The sequence below is a fragment of the Taudactylus pleione genome, unplaced genomic scaffold (genome assembly GCF_031769625.1).
Source record: "Taudactylus pleione unplaced genomic scaffold, aTauple2 ptg001270l, whole genome shotgun sequence".
NCBI lineage: Eukaryota > Metazoa > Chordata > Amphibia > Anura > Myobatrachidae > Taudactylus > Taudactylus pleione.
The window spans coordinates 142501-155000 of record NW_028285670.1 but is presented as its reverse complement, the minus strand read 5'-3'; the positions used below and the strand labels follow the sequence as shown (position 1 = coordinate 155000).

General features: G+C 37.2%; 4 non-coding genes and 42 pseudogenes across 4 annotated transcripts; all 46 read left to right on the top strand.

Annotated features, from left to right (window-relative positions):
- The window catches only part of LOC148444032 (5S ribosomal RNA), a 119-nt pseudogene extending 6 nt beyond the window's left edge, over positions 1-113 (top strand).
- Positions 114-229: 116 nt separating this feature from the next.
- Positions 230-348, top strand: LOC148444031 (5S ribosomal RNA; annotated as a pseudogene).
- Positions 349-463: 115 nt separating this feature from the next.
- Positions 464-582, top strand: LOC148444030 (5S ribosomal RNA; annotated as a pseudogene).
- A 116-nt stretch (positions 583-698) lies between these two features.
- Positions 699-817, top strand: LOC148444029 (5S ribosomal RNA; annotated as a pseudogene).
- Positions 818-930: 113 nt separating this feature from the next.
- LOC148444028 (5S ribosomal RNA) lies at positions 931-1049 on the top strand (annotated as a pseudogene).
- A 116-nt stretch (positions 1050-1165) lies between these two features.
- Positions 1166-1284, top strand: LOC148444027 (5S ribosomal RNA). The gene has a single exon (XR_015875446.1). It is a non-coding gene; the product is annotated as a 5S ribosomal RNA (ribosomal RNA).
- Positions 1285-1400: 116 nt separating this feature from the next.
- Positions 1401-1519, top strand: LOC148444026 (5S ribosomal RNA; annotated as a pseudogene).
- A 351-nt stretch (positions 1520-1870) lies between these two features.
- LOC148444025 (5S ribosomal RNA) lies at positions 1871-1989 on the top strand (annotated as a pseudogene).
- Positions 1990-2105: 116 nt separating this feature from the next.
- On the top strand, positions 2106-2224 carry LOC148444024 (5S ribosomal RNA; annotated as a pseudogene).
- A 116-nt stretch (positions 2225-2340) lies between these two features.
- On the top strand, positions 2341-2459 carry LOC148444023 (5S ribosomal RNA; annotated as a pseudogene).
- A 351-nt stretch (positions 2460-2810) lies between these two features.
- LOC148444022 (5S ribosomal RNA) lies at positions 2811-2929 on the top strand (annotated as a pseudogene).
- Positions 2930-3044: 115 nt separating this feature from the next.
- On the top strand, positions 3045-3163 carry LOC148444021 (5S ribosomal RNA; annotated as a pseudogene).
- A 116-nt stretch (positions 3164-3279) lies between these two features.
- On the top strand, positions 3280-3398 carry LOC148444020 (5S ribosomal RNA; annotated as a pseudogene).
- Positions 3399-3514: 116 nt separating this feature from the next.
- LOC148444019 (5S ribosomal RNA) lies at positions 3515-3633 on the top strand (annotated as a pseudogene).
- Positions 3634-3748: 115 nt separating this feature from the next.
- LOC148444018 (5S ribosomal RNA) lies at positions 3749-3867 on the top strand (annotated as a pseudogene).
- A 116-nt stretch (positions 3868-3983) lies between these two features.
- Positions 3984-4102, top strand: LOC148444017 (5S ribosomal RNA; annotated as a pseudogene).
- A 113-nt stretch (positions 4103-4215) lies between these two features.
- Positions 4216-4334, top strand: LOC148444016 (5S ribosomal RNA; annotated as a pseudogene).
- A 116-nt stretch (positions 4335-4450) lies between these two features.
- Positions 4451-4569, top strand: LOC148444015 (5S ribosomal RNA). Its single transcript, XR_015875445.1, has one exon. It is a non-coding gene; the product is annotated as a 5S ribosomal RNA (ribosomal RNA).
- A 116-nt stretch (positions 4570-4685) lies between these two features.
- Positions 4686-4804, top strand: LOC148444014 (5S ribosomal RNA; annotated as a pseudogene).
- A 351-nt stretch (positions 4805-5155) lies between these two features.
- LOC148444013 (5S ribosomal RNA) lies at positions 5156-5274 on the top strand (annotated as a pseudogene).
- A 116-nt stretch (positions 5275-5390) lies between these two features.
- LOC148444012 (5S ribosomal RNA) lies at positions 5391-5509 on the top strand (annotated as a pseudogene).
- A 116-nt stretch (positions 5510-5625) lies between these two features.
- Positions 5626-5744, top strand: LOC148444011 (5S ribosomal RNA; annotated as a pseudogene).
- A 354-nt stretch (positions 5745-6098) lies between these two features.
- LOC148444010 (5S ribosomal RNA) lies at positions 6099-6217 on the top strand (annotated as a pseudogene).
- A 115-nt stretch (positions 6218-6332) lies between these two features.
- Positions 6333-6451, top strand: LOC148444009 (5S ribosomal RNA; annotated as a pseudogene).
- A 116-nt stretch (positions 6452-6567) lies between these two features.
- On the top strand, positions 6568-6686 carry LOC148444008 (5S ribosomal RNA; annotated as a pseudogene).
- A 116-nt stretch (positions 6687-6802) lies between these two features.
- Positions 6803-6921, top strand: LOC148444007 (5S ribosomal RNA; annotated as a pseudogene).
- Positions 6922-7034: 113 nt separating this feature from the next.
- Positions 7035-7152, top strand: LOC148444006 (5S ribosomal RNA; annotated as a pseudogene).
- Positions 7153-7268: 116 nt separating this feature from the next.
- Positions 7269-7387, top strand: LOC148444005 (5S ribosomal RNA). Its single transcript, XR_015875444.1, has one exon. It is a non-coding gene; the product is annotated as a 5S ribosomal RNA (ribosomal RNA).
- Positions 7388-7503: 116 nt separating this feature from the next.
- Positions 7504-7621, top strand: LOC148444004 (5S ribosomal RNA; annotated as a pseudogene).
- Positions 7622-7970: 349 nt separating this feature from the next.
- On the top strand, positions 7971-8089 carry LOC148444003 (5S ribosomal RNA; annotated as a pseudogene).
- A 116-nt stretch (positions 8090-8205) lies between these two features.
- LOC148444002 (5S ribosomal RNA) lies at positions 8206-8324 on the top strand (annotated as a pseudogene).
- Positions 8325-8440: 116 nt separating this feature from the next.
- Positions 8441-8558, top strand: LOC148444001 (5S ribosomal RNA; annotated as a pseudogene).
- Positions 8559-8910: 352 nt separating this feature from the next.
- LOC148444000 (5S ribosomal RNA) lies at positions 8911-9029 on the top strand (annotated as a pseudogene).
- Positions 9030-9144: 115 nt separating this feature from the next.
- LOC148443999 (5S ribosomal RNA) lies at positions 9145-9263 on the top strand (annotated as a pseudogene).
- Positions 9264-9379: 116 nt separating this feature from the next.
- LOC148443998 (5S ribosomal RNA) lies at positions 9380-9498 on the top strand (annotated as a pseudogene).
- Positions 9499-9614: 116 nt separating this feature from the next.
- On the top strand, positions 9615-9733 carry LOC148443997 (5S ribosomal RNA; annotated as a pseudogene).
- Positions 9734-9848: 115 nt separating this feature from the next.
- LOC148443996 (5S ribosomal RNA) lies at positions 9849-9967 on the top strand (annotated as a pseudogene).
- Positions 9968-10083: 116 nt separating this feature from the next.
- Positions 10084-10202, top strand: LOC148443995 (5S ribosomal RNA; annotated as a pseudogene).
- Positions 10203-10315: 113 nt separating this feature from the next.
- Positions 10316-10434, top strand: LOC148443994 (5S ribosomal RNA; annotated as a pseudogene).
- A 116-nt stretch (positions 10435-10550) lies between these two features.
- Positions 10551-10669, top strand: LOC148443993 (5S ribosomal RNA). Its single transcript, XR_015875443.1, has one exon. It is a non-coding gene; the product is annotated as a 5S ribosomal RNA (ribosomal RNA).
- Positions 10670-10785: 116 nt separating this feature from the next.
- LOC148443992 (5S ribosomal RNA) lies at positions 10786-10904 on the top strand (annotated as a pseudogene).
- A 116-nt stretch (positions 10905-11020) lies between these two features.
- On the top strand, positions 11021-11139 carry LOC148443991 (5S ribosomal RNA; annotated as a pseudogene).
- A 117-nt stretch (positions 11140-11256) lies between these two features.
- On the top strand, positions 11257-11375 carry LOC148443990 (5S ribosomal RNA; annotated as a pseudogene).
- A 116-nt stretch (positions 11376-11491) lies between these two features.
- On the top strand, positions 11492-11610 carry LOC148443989 (5S ribosomal RNA; annotated as a pseudogene).
- A 584-nt stretch (positions 11611-12194) lies between these two features.
- LOC148443988 (5S ribosomal RNA) lies at positions 12195-12313 on the top strand (annotated as a pseudogene).
- A 116-nt stretch (positions 12314-12429) lies between these two features.
- Positions 12430-12500, top strand: part of LOC148443987 (5S ribosomal RNA) — a 119-nt pseudogene continuing 48 nt past the window's right edge.

Sequence of the window (12500 nt, the reverse complement as noted above, 5' to 3'; positions counted from 1 at the left end):
AGCCAAACCACACTGGTTATGCCCAATCTCGTCTGATCTTGAAAGCTATGCAGTGTTGGGCCTGGTTAGTACTTGGATGGGAGACCACCTGGGAATACCAGGTGCTGTAGGTAATTTTTTGCAGCCATAACATTCTTTTCTATTACATTTTACATTTAATTTTTTCAACTTATCAATGAATTTACTTGAGTTAAGAAGTAATAGAGGTCTAAAGTTAATGATTTTGAGCACCTACAGCCAAACCACTCTGGACTTGCCCAATCTCATCTGAACTTGGAAGCTATGCGGTGTTGGGGCTGGTTAGTACTTGGACGGGAGACCACCTGGGAATACCAGGTGCTGTAGGTAATTTTATATAGCCATAACATTCTTTTCTATTATATTTTACATTTAATTTTACAACTAATCATTGAATTTACTTGAGTTAAGAAGTAAAAGAGGTCTAAAGTTAATGTTTTTGAGCACCTACAGCCAAACCACACTGAACATGCCCAATCTTGTTTGATCTTGGAAGCTATGCAGTGTTGGGCCTGGTTAGTATTTGGATGGGAGACCACCTGGGAATACCAGGTGCTGTAGGTAATTTTATACTGCCAAAACATTCTTTTCTATTACATTTTACATTAAATTTTTTCAACTTATCAATGAATTTACTTGAGTTAAGAAGTAATAGAGGTCTAAAGTTAATGGTTTTGGGCATCTACAGCCAAACCACACTGGACATGCCCAATCTCATCTGATCTTGGAAGCTATGCAGTGTTGGGCCTGGTTAGTACTTGGATGGGAGACCACCTGGGAATACCAGGAGCTGTAGGTAATTTTATACTGGCAAAACATTCTTTTCTATTACATTTTACATTTCATTTCAACTTATCATTGAATTTTCTTGAGTTAAGAAGTAAAAGAGGTCTAAAGTTAATGTTTTTGAGCACCTACAGCCAAACCACACTGGACATGCCCAATCTCATCTGATCTTGGAAGCTATGCAGTGTTGGGCCTGGTTAGTACTTGGGTGGGAGACCACCTGGGAATACCAGATGCTGTAGGTAATTTTATGCAGCCATAACATTCTTTTCTATTACATTTTACATTTAATTTTTTCATCTTATCATTGAATTTACTTGAGTTAAGAAGTAAAAGAGGTCTAAAGTTAATGTTTTTGAGCACCTACAGCCATACCACACTGGACATGCCCAATCTCGTTTGATCTTGGAAGCTATGCAGTGTTGGGCCTGGTTAGTACTTGGACGGGAGACCACCTGGGAATACCAGGTGCTGTAGGTAATTTTATATAGCCATAACATTCTTTTCTATTACATTTTACATTTAATTTTTTAAACTTATCAATGAATTTACTTGAGTAAAGAAGTAAAAGAGGTCTAAAGTTAATGTTTTTGAGCACCTACAGTCAAACCATACTGGACATGCCCAATCTTGTCTGATCTTGGAAGCTATGCAGTGTTGGGCCTGGTTAGTACATGGATGGGAGACCCCCTGGGAATACCAGGTGCTGTAGGTAATTTTATACTGCCATAACATTCTTTTCTATTACATTTTACATTTAATTTTTTCAACTTATCAATGAATTTACTTGAGTTAAGAAGTAAAAGAGGTGTAAATTTAATGCTTTTGAGCACCTACAGCCAAACCACACTGGACATGCCCAATCTCGTCTGATCTTGTAAGCCTTGCTGTGTTGGGCCTGGTTTGTACTTGGATGGGAGACCACCTGGGAATACCAGTTGCTGTAGGAAATTTTATACAGCCAAAACATTCTTTTCTATTACATTTTAAATTAAATTTTTTCAATTTATCATTGAATTTACTTGAGTTAAGAAGTAAAAGAGGTCTAAAGTTAATGTTTTTGAGCACCTACAGCCAAACCACACTGGACATGCCCAATCGTGTTTGATCTTGGAAGCTATGCAGTGTTGGGCCTGGTTAGTACTTGGATGGGTGACCACCTGGGAATGACAGGTGCTGTAGGTAATTTTATACTGCCATAACATTCTTTTCTATTACATTTTACATTTAATTTTTTCAACTTATCAATGAATTTACTTGAGTTAAGAAGTAATAGAGGTCTAAAGTTAATGTTTTTGAGCACCTACAGCCAAACCACACTGGACATGCCCAATCTTGTCTGATCTTGGAAGTTATGCAGTGTTGAGCCTGGTTAGTACTTGGATGGGAGACCACCTGGGAATACCAGGTGCTGTACGTAATTTTATGCAGCCATAACATTCTTTTCTATTACATTTTACATTTAATTTTTTCAAATTATCAATTAATTTACTTGAGTTAAGAAGTAATAGAGGTCTAAAGTTAATGTTTTTGAGCACCTATAGCCAAACCACACTGGACATGCCCAATCTCGTCTGATCTTGGAAGCTATGCAGTGTTGGGCCTGGTTAGTACTTGGATGGGAGACCCCTTGGGAATTCCAGGTGCTGTAGGTAATTTTATACTGCCACAACATTCTTTTTTATTACATTTTACATTTAATTTTTTCAACTTATCAATGAATTTACTTGAGTTAAGAAGTAATAGAGGTCTAAATTTAATGCTTTTGAGCACCTACAGCCAAACCACACTGGACATGCCCAATCTCGTCTGATCTTGTAAGCTTTGCTGTGTTGGGCCTGGTTTGTACTTGGATGGGAGACCACCTGGGAATACCAGTACCTGTTTGAAATTTTATACAGCCAAAACATTCTTTTCTATTACATTTTACATTTAATATTTTCAACTTATCAATGAATTTATTTGAGTGAAGAAGTAAAAGAGGTCTAAAGTTAATGTTTTTGAGCACCTATAGCCAAACCACACTGGACATGCCCAATCTTGTTTGTTCTTGGAAGCTATGCAGTGTTGGGCCTGGTTAGTACTTGGATGGGAGACCACCTGGGAATACTAGGTGTTGTATGTAATTTTATACTGCCATAACATTCTTTTCTATTACATTTTACATTTCATTTTTCAACTTATCAATGAATTCACTTGAGTTAAGAAGTAAAAGAAGTCTAAAGTTAATGTTTTTGAGCACCTACAGCCAAACCACACTGGACATGCCCAATCTCGTCTGATCTTGGAAGCTATGCAGTGCTGGACCTGGTTAGTACTTGGATGGGAGACCACCTGGGAACACCAGGTGCAATAGGCAATTTTATACAGCCATAACATTCTTTTCTATTTCATTTTACAATTAATTTTTTCAACTTATCAATGAATTTACTTGAGTTAAGAAGTAATAGAGGTCTAAGTTTAATGCTTTTGAGCACCTACAGCCAAACCACACTGGTTATGCCCAATCTCGTCTGATCTTGAAAGCTATGCAGTGTTGGGCCTGGTTAGTACTTGGATGGGAGACCACCTGGGAATACCAGGTGCTGTAGGTAATTTTTTGCAGCCATAACATTCTTTTCTATTACATTTTACATTTAATTTTTTCAACTTATCAATGAATTTACTTGAGTTAAGAAGTAATAGAGGTCTAAAGTTAATGATTTTGAGCACCTACAGCCAAACCACTCTGGACTTGCCCAATCTCATCTGAACTTGGAAGCTATGCGGTGTTGGGGCTGGTTAGTACTTGGACGGGAAACCACCTGGGAATACCAGGTGCTGTAGGTAATTTTATATAGCCATAACATTCTTTTCTATTATATTTTACATTTAATTTTACAACTAATCATTGAATTTACTTGAGTTAAGAAGTAAAAGAGGTCTAAAGTTAATGTTTTTGAGCACCTACAGCCAAACCACACTGAACATGCCCAATCTTGTTTGATCTTGGAAGCTATGCAGTGTTGGGCCTGATTAGTATTTGGATGGGAGACCACCTGGGAATACCAGGTGCTGTAGGTAATTTTATACTGCCAAAACATTCTTTTCTATTACATTTTACATTAAATTTTTTCAACTTATCAATGAATTTACTTGAGTTAAGAAGTAATAGAGGTCTAAAGTTAATGGTTTTGGGCATCTACAGCCAAACCACACTGGACATGCCCAATCTCATCTGATCTTGGAAGCTATGCAGTGTTGGGCCTGGTTAGTACTTGGATGGGAGACCACCTGGGAATACCAGGAGCTGTAGGTAATTTTATACTGGCAAAACATTCTTTTCTATTACATTTTACATTTCATTTCAACTTATCATTGAATTTTCTTGAGTTAAGAAGTAAAAGAGGTCTAAAGTTAATGTTTTTGAGCACCTACAGCCAAACCACACTGGACATGCCCAATCTCATCTGATCTTGGAAGCTATGCAGTGTTGGGCCTGGTTAGTACTTGGGTGGGAGACCACCTGGGAATACCAGATGCTGTAGGTAATTTTATGCAGCCATAACATTCTTTTCTATTACATTTTACATTTAATTTTTTCATCTTATCATTGAATTTACTTGAGTTAAGAAGTAAAAGAGGTCTAAAGTTAATGTTTTTGAGCACCTACAGCCATACCACACTGGACATGCCCAATCTCGTTTGATCTTGGAAGCTATGCAGTGTTGGGCCTGGTTAGTACTTGGACGGGAGACCACCTGGGAATACCAGGTGCTGTAGGTAATTTTATATAGCCATAACATTCTTTTCTATTACATTTTACATTTAATTTTTTAAACTTATCAATGAATTTACTTGAGTAAAGAAGTAAAAGAGGTCTAAAGTTAATGTTTTTGAGCACCTACAGTCAAACCATACTGGACATGCCCAATCTTGTCTGATCTTGGAAGCTATGCAGTGTTGGGCCTGGTTAGTACATGGATGGGAGACCCCCTGGGAATACCAGGTGCTGTAGGTAATTTTATACTGCCATAACATTCTTTTCTATTACATTTTACATTTAATTTTTTCAACTTATCAATGAATTTACTTGAGTTAAGAAGTAAAAGAGGTGTAAATTTAATGCTTTTGAGCACCTACAGCCAAACCACACTGGACATGCCCAATCTCGTCTGATCTTGTAAGCCTTGCTGTGTTGGGCCTGGTTTGTACTTGGATGGGAGACCACCTGGGAATACCTGTTGCTGTAGGAAATTTTATACAGCCAAAACATTCTTTTCTATTACATTTTAAATTAAATTTTTTCAATTTATCATTGAATTTACTTGAGTTAAGAAGTAAAAGAGGTCTAAAGTTAATGTTTTTGAGCACCTACAGCCAAACCACACTGGACATGCCCAATCGTGTTTGATCTTGGAAGCTATGCAGTGTTGGGCCTGGTTAGTACTTGGATGGGTGACCACCTGGGAATGACAGGTGCTGTAGGTAATTTTATACTGCCATAACATTCTTTTCTATTACATTTTACATTTAATTTTTTCAACTTATCAATGAATTTACTTGAGTTAAGAAGTAATAGAGGTCTAAAGTTAATGTTTTTGAGCACCTACAGCCAAACCACACTGGACATGCCCAATCTTGTCTGATCTTGGAAGTTATGCAGTGTTGAGCCTGGTTAGTACTTGGATGGGAGACCACCTGGGAATACCAGGTGCTGTACGTAATTTTATGCAGCCATAACATTCTTTTCTATTACATTTTACATTTAATTTTTTCAAATTATCAATTAATTTACTTGAGTTAAGAAGTAATAGAGGTCTAAAGTTAATGTTTTTGAGCACCTATAGCCAAACCACACTGGACATGCCCAATCTCGTCTGATCTTGGAAGCTATGCAGTGTTGGGCCTGGTTAGTACTTGGATGGGAGACCCCTTGGGAATTCCAGGTGCTGTAGGTAATTTTATACTGCCACAACATTCTTTTTTATTACATATTACATTTAATTTTTTCAACTTATCAATGAATTTACTTGAGTTAAGAAGTAATAGAGGTCTAAATTTAATGCTTTTGAGCACCTACAGCCAAACCACACTGGACATGCCCAATCTCGTCTGATCTTGTAAGCTTTGCTGTGTTGGGCCTGGTTTGTACTTGGATGGGAGACCACCTGGGAATACCAGTACCTGTTTGAAATTTTATACAGCCAAAACATTCTTTTCTATTACATTTTACATTTAATATTTTCAACTTATCAATGAATTTACTTGTTGAGTTAAGAAGTAATAGAGGTCTAAGTTTAATGCTTTTGAGCACCTACAGCCAAACCACACTGGTTATGCCCAATCTCGTCTGATCTTGAAAGCTATGCAGTGTTGGGCCTGGTTAGTACTTGGATGGGAGACCACCTGGGAATACCAGGTGCTGTAGGTAATTTTTTGCAGCCATAACATTCTTTTCTATTACATTTTACATTTAATTTTTAAACTTATCAATGAATTTACTTGAGTTAAGAAGTAATAGAGGTCTAAAGTTAATGATTTTGAGCACCTACAGCCAAACCACTCTGGACTTGCCCAATCTCATCTGAACTTGGAAGCTATGCGGTGTTGGGGCTGGTTAGTACTTGGACGGGAGACCACCTGGGAATACCAGGTGCTGTAGGTAATTTTATATAGCCATAACATTCTTTTCTATTATATTTTACATTTAATTTTAACAACTAATCATTGAATTTACTTGAGTTAAGAAGTAAAAGAGGTCTAAAGTTAATGTTTTTGAGCACCTACAGCCAAACCACACTGAACATGCCCAATCTTGTTTGATCTTGGAAGCTATGCAGTGTTGGGCCTGGTTAGTATTTGGATGGGAGACCACCTGGGAATACCAGGTGCTGTAGGTAATTTTATACTGCCAAAACATTCTTTTCTATTACATTTTACATTAAATTTTTTCAACTTATCAATGAATTTACTTGAGTTAAGAAGTAATAGAGGTCTAAAGTTAATGGTTTTGGGCATCTACAGCCAAACCACACTGGACATGCCCAATCTCATCTGATCTTGGAAGCTATGCAGTGTTGGGCCTGGTTAGTACTTGGATGGGAGACCACCTGGGAATACCAGGAGCTGTAGGTAATTTTATACTGGCAAAACATTCTTTTCTATTACATTTTACATTTCATTTCAACTTATCATTGAATTTTCTTGAGTTAAGAAGTAAAAGAGGTCTAAAGTTAATGTTTTTGAGCACCTACAGCCAAACCACACTGGACATGCCCAATCTCATCTGATCTTGGAAGCTATGCAGTGTTGGGCCTGGTTAGTACTTGGGTGGGAGAACACCTGGGAATACAGATGCTGTAGGTAATTTTATGCAGCCATAACATTCTTTTCTATTACATTTTACATTTAATTTTTTCATCTTATCATTGAATTTACTTGAGTTAAGAAGTAAAAGAGGTCTAAAGTTAATGTTTTTGAGCACCTACAGCCATACCACACTGGACATGCCCAATCTCGTTTGATCTTGGAAGCTATGCAGTGTTGGGCCTGGTTAGTACTTGGACGGGAGACCACCTGGGAATACCAGGTGCTGTAGGTAATTTTATATAGCCATAACATTCTTTTCTATTACATTTTACATTTAATTTTTTAAACTTATCAATGAATTTACTTGAGTAAAGAAGTAAAAGAGGTCTAAAGTTAATGTTTTTGAGCACCTACAGTCAAACCATACTGGACATGCCCAATCTTGTCTGATCTTGGAAGCTATGCAGTGTTGGGCCTGGTTAGTACATGGATGGGAGACCCCCTGGAATACCAGTTGCTGTAGGTAATTTTATACTGCCATAACATTCTTTTCTATTACATTTTACATTTAATTTTTTCAACTTATCAATGAATTTACTTGAGTTAGAAGTAAAAGAGGTGTAAATTTAATGCTTTTGAGCACCTACAGCCAAACCACACTGGACATGCCCAATCTCGTCTGATCTTGTAAGCCTTGCTGTGTTGGGCCTGGTTTGTACTTGGATGGGAGACCACCTGGGAATACCAGTTGCTGTAGGAAATTTTATACAGCCAAAACATTCTTTTCTATTACATTTTAAATTTAATTTTTTCAATTTATCATTGAATTTACTTGAGTTAAGAAGTAAAAGAGGTCTAAAGTTAATGTTTTGAGCACCTACAGCCAAACCACACTGGACATGCCCAATCGTGTTTGATCTTGGAAGCTATGCAGTGTTGGGCCTGGTTAGTACTTGGATGGGTGACCACCTGGGAATGACAGGTGCTGTAGGTAATTTTATACTGCCATAACATTCTTTTCTATTACATTTTACATTTAATTTTTTCAACTTATCAATGAATTTACTTGAGTTAAGAAGTAATAGAGGTCTAAAGTTAATGTTTTTGAGCACCTACAGCCAAACCACACTGGACATGCCCAATCTTGTCTGATCTTGGAAGTTATGCAGTGTTGAGCCTGGTTAGTACTTGGCTGGGAGACCACCTGGGAATACCAGGTGCTGTACGTAATTTTATGCAGCCATAACATTCTTTTCTATTACATTTTACATTTAATTTTTTCAAATTATCAATTAATTTACTTGAGTTAAGAAGTAATAGAGGTCTAAAGTTAATGTTTTTGAGCACCTATAGCCAAACCACACTGGACATGCCCAATCTCGTCTGATCTTGGAAGCTATGCAGTGTTGGGCCTGGTTAGTACTTGGATGGAGACCCCTTGGGAATTCCAGGTGCTGTAGGTAATTTTATACTGCCACAACATTCTTTTTTATTACATTTTACATTTAATTTTTTCAACTTATCAATGAATTTACTTGAGTTAAGAAGTAATAGAGGTCTAAATTTAATGCTTTTGAGCACCTACAGCCAAACCACACTGGACATGCCCAATCTCGTCTGATCTTGTAAGCTTTGCTGTGTTGGGCCTGGTTTGTACTTGGATGGGAGACCACCTGGGAATACCAGTACCTGTTTGAAATTTTAATACAGCCAAAACATTCTTTTCTATTACATTTTACATTTAATATTTTCAACTTATCAATGAATTTATTTGAGTGAAGAAGTAAAAGAGGTCTAAAGTTAATGTTTTTGAGCACCTATAGCCAAACCACACTGGACATGCCCAATCTTGTTTGTTCTTGGAAGCTATGCAGTGTTGGGCCTGGTTAGTACTTGGATGGGAGACCACCTGGGAATACTAGGTGTTGTATGTAATTTTATACTGCCATAACATTCTTTTCTATTACATTTTACATTTCATTTTTCAACTTATCAATGAATTCACTTGAGTTAAGAAGTAAAAGAAGTCTAAAGTTAATGTTTTTGAGCACCTACAGCCAAACCACACTGGACATGCCCAATCTCGTCTGATCTTGGAAGCTATGCAGTGCTGGACCTGGTTAGTACTTGGATGGGAGACCACCTGGGAACACCAGGTGCAATAGGCAATTTTATACAGCCATAACATTCTTTTCTATTTCATTTTACAATTAATTTTTTCAACTTATCAATGAATTTACTTGAGTTAAGAAGTAATAGAGGTCTAAGTTTAATGCTTTTGAGCACCTACAGCCAAACCACACTGGTTATGCCCAATCTCGTCTGATCTTGAAAGCTATGCAGTGTTGGGCCTGGTTAGTACTTGGATGGGAGACCACCTGGGAATACCAGGTGCTGTAGGTAATTTTTTGCAGCCATAACATTCTTTTCTATTACATTTTACATTTAATTTTTTCAACTTATCAATGAATTTACTTGAGTTAAGAAGTAATAGAGGTCTAAAGTTAATGATTTTGAGCACCTACAGCCAAACCACTCTGGACTTGCCCAATCTCATCTGAACTTGGAAGCTATGCGGTGTTGGGGCTGGTTAGTACTTGGACGGGAGACCACCTGGGAATACCAGGTGCTGTAGGTAATTTTATATAGCCATAACATTCTTTTCTATTATATTTTACATTTAATTTTACAACTAATCATTGAATTTACTTGAGTTAAGAAGTAAAAGAGGTCTAAAGTTAATGTTTTTGAGCACCTACAGCCAAACCACACTGAACATGCCCAATCTTGTTTGATCTTGGAAGCTATGCAGTGTTGGGCCTGGTTAGTATTTGGATGGGAGACCACCTGGGAATACCAGGTGCTGTAGGTAATTTTATACTGCCAAAACATTCTTTTCTATTACATTTTACATTAAATTTTTTCAACTTATCAATGAATTTACTTGAGTTAAGAAGTAATAGAGGTCTAAAGTTAATGGTTTTGGGCATCTACAGCCAAACCACACTGGACATGCCCAATCTCATCTGATTTTGGAAGCTATGCAGTGTTGGGCCTGGTTAGTACTTGGATGGGAGACCACCTGGGAATACCAGGAGCTGTAGGTAATTTTATACTGGCAAAACATTCTTTTCTATTACATTTTACATTTCATTTCAACTTATCATTGAATTTTCTTGAGTTAAGAAGTAAAAGAGGTCTAAAGTTAATGTTTTTGAGCACCTACAGCCAAACCACACTGGACATGCCCAATCTCATCTGATCTTGGAAGCTATGCAGTGTTGGGCCTGGTTAGTACTTGGGTGGGAGACCACCTGGGAATACCAGATGCTGTAGGTAATTTTATGCAGCCATAACATTCTTTTCTATTACATTTTACATTTAATTTTTTCATCTTATCATTGAATTTACTTGAGTTAAGAAGTAAAAGAGGTCTAAAGTTAATGTTTTTGAGCACCTACAGCCATACCACACTGGACATGCCCAATCTCGTTTGATCTTGGAAGCTATGCAGTGTTGGGCCTGGTTAGTACTTGGACGGGAGACCACCTGGGAATACCAGGTGCTGTAGGTAATTTTATATAGCCATAACATTCTTTTCTATTACATTTTACATTTAATTTTTTAAACTTATCAATGAATTTACTTGAGTAAAGAAGTAAAAGAGGTCTAAAGTTAATGTTTTTGAGCACCTACAGTCAAACCATACTGGACATGCCCAATCTTGTCTGATCTTGGAAGCTATGCAGTGTTGGGCCTGGTTAGTACATGGATGGGAGACCCCCTGGGAATACCAGGTGCTGTAGGTAATTTTATACTGCCATAACATTCTTTTCTATTACATTTTACATTTAATTTTTTCAACTTATCAATGAATTTACTTGAGTTAAGAAGTAAAAGAGGTGTAAATTTAATGCTTTTGAGCACCTACAGCCAAACCACACTGGACATGCCCAATCGTGTTTGATCTTGGAAGCTATGCAGTGTTGGGCCTGGTTAGTACTTGGATGGGTGACCACCTGGGAATGACAGGTGCTGTAGGTAATTTTATACTGCCATAACATTCTTTTCTATTACATTTTACATTTAATTTTTTTCAACTTATCAATGAATTTACTTGAGTTAAGAAGTAATAGAGGTCTAAAGTTAATGTTTTTGAGCACCTACAGCCAAACCACACTGGACATGCCCAATCTTGTCTGATCTTGGAAGTTATGCAGTGTTGAGCCTGGTTAATACTTGGATGGGAGACCACCTGGGAATACCAGGTGCTGTACGTAATTTTATGCAGCCATAACATTCTTTTCTATTACATTTTACATTTAATTTTTTCAAATTATCAATTAATTTACTTGAGTTAAGAAGTAATAGAGGTCTAAAGTTAATGTTTTTGAGCACCTATAGCCAAACCACACTGGACATGCCCAATCTCGTCTGATCTTGGAAGCTATGCAGTGTTGGGCCTGGTTAGTACTTGGATGGGAGACCCCTTGGGAATTCCAGGTGCTGTAGGTAATTTTATACTGCCACAACATTCTTTTTTATTACATTTTACATTTAATTTTTTCAACTTATCAATGAATTTACTTGAGTTAAGAAGTAATAGAGGTCTAAATTTAATGCTTTTGAGCACCTACAGCCAAACCACACTGGACATGCCCAATCTCGTCTGATCTTGTAAGCTTTGCTGTGTTGGGCCTGGTTTGTACTTGGATGGGAGACCACCTGGGAATACCAGTACCTGTTTGAAATTTTATACAGCCAAAACATTCTTTTCTATTACATTTTACATTTAATATTTTCAACTTATCAATGAATTTATTTGAGTGAAGAAGTAAAAGAGGTCTAAAGTTAATGTTTTTGAGCACCTATAGCCAAACCACACTGGACATGCCCAATCTTGTTTGTTCTTGGAAGCTATGCAGTGTTGGGCCTGGTTATACTTGGATGGGAGACCACCTGGGAATACTAGGTGTTGTATGTAATTTTATACTGCCATAACATTCTTTTCTATTACATTTTACATTTCATTTTTCAACTTATCATTGAATTTACTTGAGTTAAGAAGTAAAAGGGGTCTAAAGTTATTGTTTTTGAGCACTTACAGCCAAACCACACTGGACATGCCCAATCTTGTCTGATCTTGGAAGCTATGCAGTGTTGGGCCTGGTTAGTACATGGATGGGAGACCACCTGGGAATACCAGGTGCTGTAGGTATTTTTATATAGTCATAACATTCTTTTCTATTACATTTTACATTACATTTTTTCAACTTATCAATGAATTAACTTGAGTTAAGAAGTAAAAGAGGTCTAAAGTTAATGTTTTTGAGCACCTACAGTCAAACCACACTGGACATGCCCAATCTCGTCTGATCTTGAAAGCTATGCAGTGTTGGGCCTGG